This window comes from Rhipicephalus microplus, chromosome 3 (genome assembly GCF_043290135.1).
Source record: "Rhipicephalus microplus isolate Deutch F79 chromosome 3, USDA_Rmic, whole genome shotgun sequence".
In the NCBI taxonomy this organism is placed as follows: domain Eukaryota; kingdom Metazoa; phylum Arthropoda; class Arachnida; order Ixodida; family Ixodidae; genus Rhipicephalus; species Rhipicephalus microplus.
In genome coordinates this window covers 120,773,157-120,778,906 of record NC_134702.1, presented here as the reverse complement: position 1 = coordinate 120,778,906, position 5,750 = coordinate 120,773,157, and the positions used below count along the sequence as shown (strand labels likewise).

The following is a 5,750-nucleotide window of genomic DNA, read 5'->3' as shown; positions in this document are numbered from 1 at the left end:
GGCGTACAACATTTCCGCCTCCATCGGAAATGCAGGCGCCGCAGCCGGGATTTGATCCCGCGACCTGCGGGTCAACAACCGAGTACCTAAGTCACTAGACCACCGCGGCGGGGCTAAAAACAGATTGGTAAACGATGGATTAAAAATAAATTGCCTTCTGAAATGCTTCGAGAGTTCATTTTTGTTCTTGTTCTTGCAACAGGCAAACGGTATAAATATTTCACGCTCTAGCGAATTTGTAATGAAATATTCATATCTTTCTTCGTGGGTTGTTACCAATTTATTTGTGTACTACCTACAGCAAATGGTTCGCGCCACTACAAAATCTCCTCCACATCATGCCTTAAACCCCCAAGATGGATGTGAGCCATAACTTTAGTATCTCCATCTACATGTAATCGTGAGAGAAGACTGAGCCACCGATGCTCTTTTTGTCATACCTCCATCATTCGAAATCTGAACAGTAAATTCTAAAACCACTTGATTCTTGGCCAATCCCCCACAGTGGGTATGCGCCACTAACAATAGGAGAACAACAACAACAACAACAACAACCACTGAGCCACGTCACCCATTGCCACCCGAGTGGCACTCCTGCCGTTCAACGCTGTCTCCTGTGTTGCAGCGAATCATAACGTACCACTCAGCTGCTTGATGGTGAATATAACTCGTTATTCTACTACATGACCAACCGCATATAGGGTATCTATTATGATAGCCTGAATATAACAGGTTATTCAGAATGTGCTCCATGTCTTCGACTGTCTGACAAGGCTCGCGCCGAATTTTTTTTTTCAGTAAATCAGGTGCAATCATTGACGTGCTCTAGCAATTGGAAGTCAAATATTAACTGGTACTCCAGTGAATTGTCATGTGGCGTAGAACTTATACCTCCAGAAAATATCGCCGTGGCTGCGAATACCAGAAAAATTGCTAGCTATTCAATATGTGCCAGTTTGTATGTACTGAATTTTCTTTTAGCGTTTCAAGACCCCCCTTCTGTAAAATGTCGCCTGAAGATAATCGAGGTGCATTCTTTGAATTTTTGGATGACATGTATTGCGCTTTATGGTACAAAAGCCGACTTTCGGTCTCGGTGTAATCATCGCTTCCAAGCTCAGAACATGATCCGACGCACATATAGTGAGTTTCTGAAAACATTTCGAAGTGGCTGTCCGTTCAAGGAACCTAGAGTTAATCTGAACAGTACGCTTTATTTTTGCACTATAGCGTACCTGCCATGGTACATGTAAGCAGACATCGAAGTACATATATGCACTACACGTCAGTTTTTCACACCGAATAACACTTGTGGCATCACAGCAGTCAGTCGGCGACAATTTCCTTATTTATACAGCTACATACAACGACAGTACAGTTATTACTCTTTCTAATATTCAACGCAGGTACTAAGAGCACGCCTGCCTGGCAAAGGCGAATTTCATGTCGACAAAAATTCTGAAGAACACAGCCGAAGTATTGATAGATGGATCACGAAGACCCTCTTCGGCCTGCTTCTTTTTCTGCCAGCGGCAGCATGCGGTATCATCCTTGCCGTAGTCCTGCTCCGCAAGGAGCTCGGAGACATTACCACAGAAATGGTGAGGACTGTGGTGGCAGTAATAGACTCGACATTATTTGCTGTGCACCAACGTGTTTCACGTAGTTTTGTATCATGCAGCAACACGCGTCCTTACGAAGTAGATTTATCGTGATCGTTCAAAACTCCAGCTAAAATAATGTCTAGCAGCTGATACAGTTCATTTTATAGTGCCATGAACTGACCACGGAAATTGGACACCACAAAAAAAAAAAAAACGTCAACGCACTGCTCGACCAAAGGAACGAACTCGTCTTTCATGATATGTTCGCGCACACAATGATGTTGTACGAAAGAGACGTTAAAGCAATTCGCACTATCATCCCGCCGCGGTGGTCTAGTGGCTAAGGTACTCGGCTGCTGACCCGCTGGTCGCGGGATCAAATCCCGGCTGCGGCGGCTGCATTTTCGATGGAGGCGGAAATGTTGTAGGCCTGTGCATTCATATTTGGGTGCACGTTAAGAACCCCTGGTCGAAACTTCCAGAGCCCTACACTACGGCGTCTCTCATAATCATATGGTGGTTTTGGGACGTTAAACCCCTTAAATCAATCAATCAATTCACACTATCATTGCTCTAAAAAAATACTACAACACTCGCTCTTCTCTAACTTCTCCTCATCACATGCGCTGTTTCAAGCATCTTCGTTGGACAAAAGGGGCGGAATTGTGAGCAATATTTTTCTTGAAATGTGTTAACCTTTTGACGTGACAGCAATATATTGATTGATTGATTGAAGGAGCGTCCGTCACTTTAATACAACTATTGCAATTTAATGCATAGAAAGCTATGGGTGATATTTCCTGTAAAAAGCCTACTTATGCGGATCACCCGTAATTTTTAAAGTGAATTTTATTTGGGTAGTAGTTGTAAAGTTCCCTAATAGCAAGATACCTTTGCCTACTATTTTGAAATAAAGCAACGAAACTGCGTTTCACTAGGCTAGAGCACCAAGAAGAAACCCTGGGTAAAGCGCTCATGATAAATAATCCTAAAGAGAAACTGGTATACCGACGTGGTCCAAGTAAGTGGCCTATATGCCCCATCACACACTCTAAAACTAGGAGAGTGATGGGTACTCTCTTTCGGAGAATACTTTGTTGTCCGATATTTCACTCTCTTTTCCAGAGTGAACTACCTCTTGTTGATCCAGAGTACAGTGATTCCCACCAAACACGTCAAAGCACTCCCCCTCAACAGAGTAACATAACGCCGCCCGAAGCACAGTTACATAATCTCAGCAAAGAAAATAGTAGTGCACCTCACAAAAAAAAAAACAATTTGCGCTGAAATTTGGCTTTTTAATTATTCTTGCTGGATACCCGCGCGTGCGGATCGTAAGGATGACTAAATACGAGCAAAAAATACAGAAAGAAAATGTAAAAAAAATAGGCGGAGTCACGCTCGGATCTTTTACCTCTTGATGCACTTCGTATTGCGGGCAAGACGCGGTAGCCACTACACCACACTAAAAAACGGTGCCGTTGTATAATTATTCATATCAAAAATAACGTTTGTGACCTCGCTGTGTTTATTTCTTTAAACGTGCACATTTCAAAGCTTCCACGCTTCTCGAAACCAGCGGGACTGTAGATAACCTGTTTATTGTGTTTGTTTTGTGCTTCGTAAGAGCAGCCAGTATCCGACACGTTTTCTGCAGTAGACAAAAAAAAAGACTACCGCAAGAGATTATATGAACGGCGTTTCCACTGACTCGCTAAGTTTTTAGCCATTTCTGCATGCGTAGAAGACATCGCACTTCTGAAGTGTACACTATAAAATTAGGTCATTCTTGTTCACGTTGTTGTTTACGTTCTACGACTAAAGCCACAATACTTCCCTGTAGCCGCACCGTACGCTTGACTTACGTCAGCATCCTCTGTGAGCGTTGGTCATAGCGAAAAACATGAATATATTATAAGGAGAATGTCGTAGGCATTCGGATTGAGTTTGAATCGTGATCGATTGAATGGGATAGTATTTGATTATTTCACTACACAGATCCAAAGCTGAAAACGCGGATATTGAGAGTTCCAAGTGCCTGCAGTGTCGTGAAATTCAGTAGCACGCGTTTCAAACGCTGCTCTTTTTGTAAGTTGTCTCTAACGCCTCAACAAACAGATTCAGTACATTTTACTCTATATATGTGTGGTTGTTAAGTATTGTAATCACTCGCGGGGTACCGACCCATCTAAATGTAATCAAGGGCAGGAGTGTAGCTGCGTTTTGCTTTCTTATGCCTGAAGAGTATATGAGCATTCCACTCTCTTATAGATAAGTAGAGTAGAAAGCATCTTTACTCTCTCATTTTATGGAGAGTGAAAATGAATTTCACTCTCTCTGAGGATTTGCAAGAGTAGAAGAACACTATGAAAAGTAATTTGGCATTTTTACTCCTGTAATACCCTCCACAGTTTATAGAGCGACAACAGATCAAATTGGAGAGCGAGAAACGTCTATAATACGGTATTTAGGTGATTTATTTGGTCTATGGCTAATAGAGGTTTTCACCACAAAACTAATATTGAATTCTAAGGAAGTGTGGACAAACAGTGCGCAAAGTACTTGCCTGTAGCACGCTCGAGTGGGGCCCGCGTGTGGTAAAACACGCTTTATTTCTGAAGTCCGTAGACTATGTAGGCTCGAGCAAGGCGGTGTATATTGGTGCCTTGAGCGTGTTGATGGCTTTGCTCAACGCTAACGTTACCTCACAGCCACTCTTCGGGTTTCAACTGACGCCGATAGAACATGTGCCTGTCAAAATTATCCATTCCAATCTTATTGTCTCGGAACAAACTATCAGTTGTACACAATGCTTGGCCAACAGGTTCCGATGATTTCCGTGCCTAGGATTGAAAGCCCACCATCGACCGAGGTGAATAGACGATCAACTATGGCTAGTACACCGGCAAGTCCTTCACAACATCTTTTCCCGCCGGAAGATCCAGATGAAGGCCAATGTACGACGAGGCTTTGCCGCTATACGGCGCAGTGGCTGCGCTCTAATATTGACCTAACAAAAAACCCATGTCGGGATTTCTACCGCTACGTCTGTGGAAACTTCCGGGGGTGGAGTCAGTTGACCCAGGTACGTTGTCACTTCACCCTGCTCATTCTCATGTATACTACCAAATTACCGCTGATCTGTGGAATGTTCGGGGTGTTCGCCGCATCACACGGCGAGACCATCATATAAGATTCCACTGATTTCTATCTTATCTTGTGTTGTAATTCTTTCTCGCCACTCTCTAATTGGCTACGTAACACTCAGAAATTCACCGCAGAATGTGTGAATGAGGATCGCTCTTCCCGTCACTGCCTGCATCGTCTGCTCCCTGGGCCGGTGGTTGTCCAGCCGCCGAATACGGAACAGTTATTGTAACACATAAAAAATCGAACTAGTGTTATGTGCTTCTCTGTACACTCCTCGGCGGACCTGTCCCGTGATCGCAGGACAAGGCACAATAAGCATGCGAGATGGTCAATACGCACGAAGTATGGTGTAGTGACAGCGGCTCATATGTTTTTTTGTCGCCTGCAGCGTTAACACCGAAACTGCAAGTTTTGTTTGAAGGAAATACGCCGTTTAGTGGTGTCGTGTTCTCTTCGACGAAAACATAGAACTGTCATCACAAGAAACTGTAGGCAGACATTGGATTTGAAGCATCGTTTAAGCAACTTTCAGGTTCAAAGGAAACTCAATCATGCGAATTTTACTTCGAATGATTTTACTTCTCGTCTTAAGGATAACCTTTTCATTTTGAAAAGGCGCCAGTGTGAAGTTGGTACGAAGCCAAATGACCTATATATGATATTCAATGCCGGCTTTACAGTATATTTCGTCATCAGCCAGCCCTGCCTTTGGTGTTGTTCTAAGTGCTATTATTCTTATAACGTACGCTTTGCCTTCGCAGTTTTGGACATGCACAGAATCTGGGAAATACGCACTGTTGTGAAATGGTTCATTAAATTATTTTGTGCCAGATTTTATAGGAACGTTATAACTACCCTCTGGTTTCAATTGGCAATTCACAGCTTTTTATAATTATGAATGTTTTGTGTAATTGTTGTGTAACATATAGACATGGTTTAGAGACATATTTTGTAAACTTTTCGAGAGCACCATTCCTTAAAATGTCTTCAACAATA

General features: G+C 42.9%; 1 long non-coding RNA gene across 1 annotated transcript; it reads left to right on the top strand.

Annotated features, from left to right (window-relative positions):
* The first annotated feature begins 568 nt into the window (after window positions 1–568).
* On the top strand, window positions 569–4,602 carry LOC142803318 (uncharacterized). The gene is made up of 3 exons (XR_012894053.1): window positions 569–657; window positions 1,407–1,601; window positions 4,429–4,602. It is a non-coding gene; the product is annotated as an uncharacterized LOC142803318 (long non-coding RNA).
* Window positions 4,603–5,750: the final 1,148 nt, after the last annotated feature.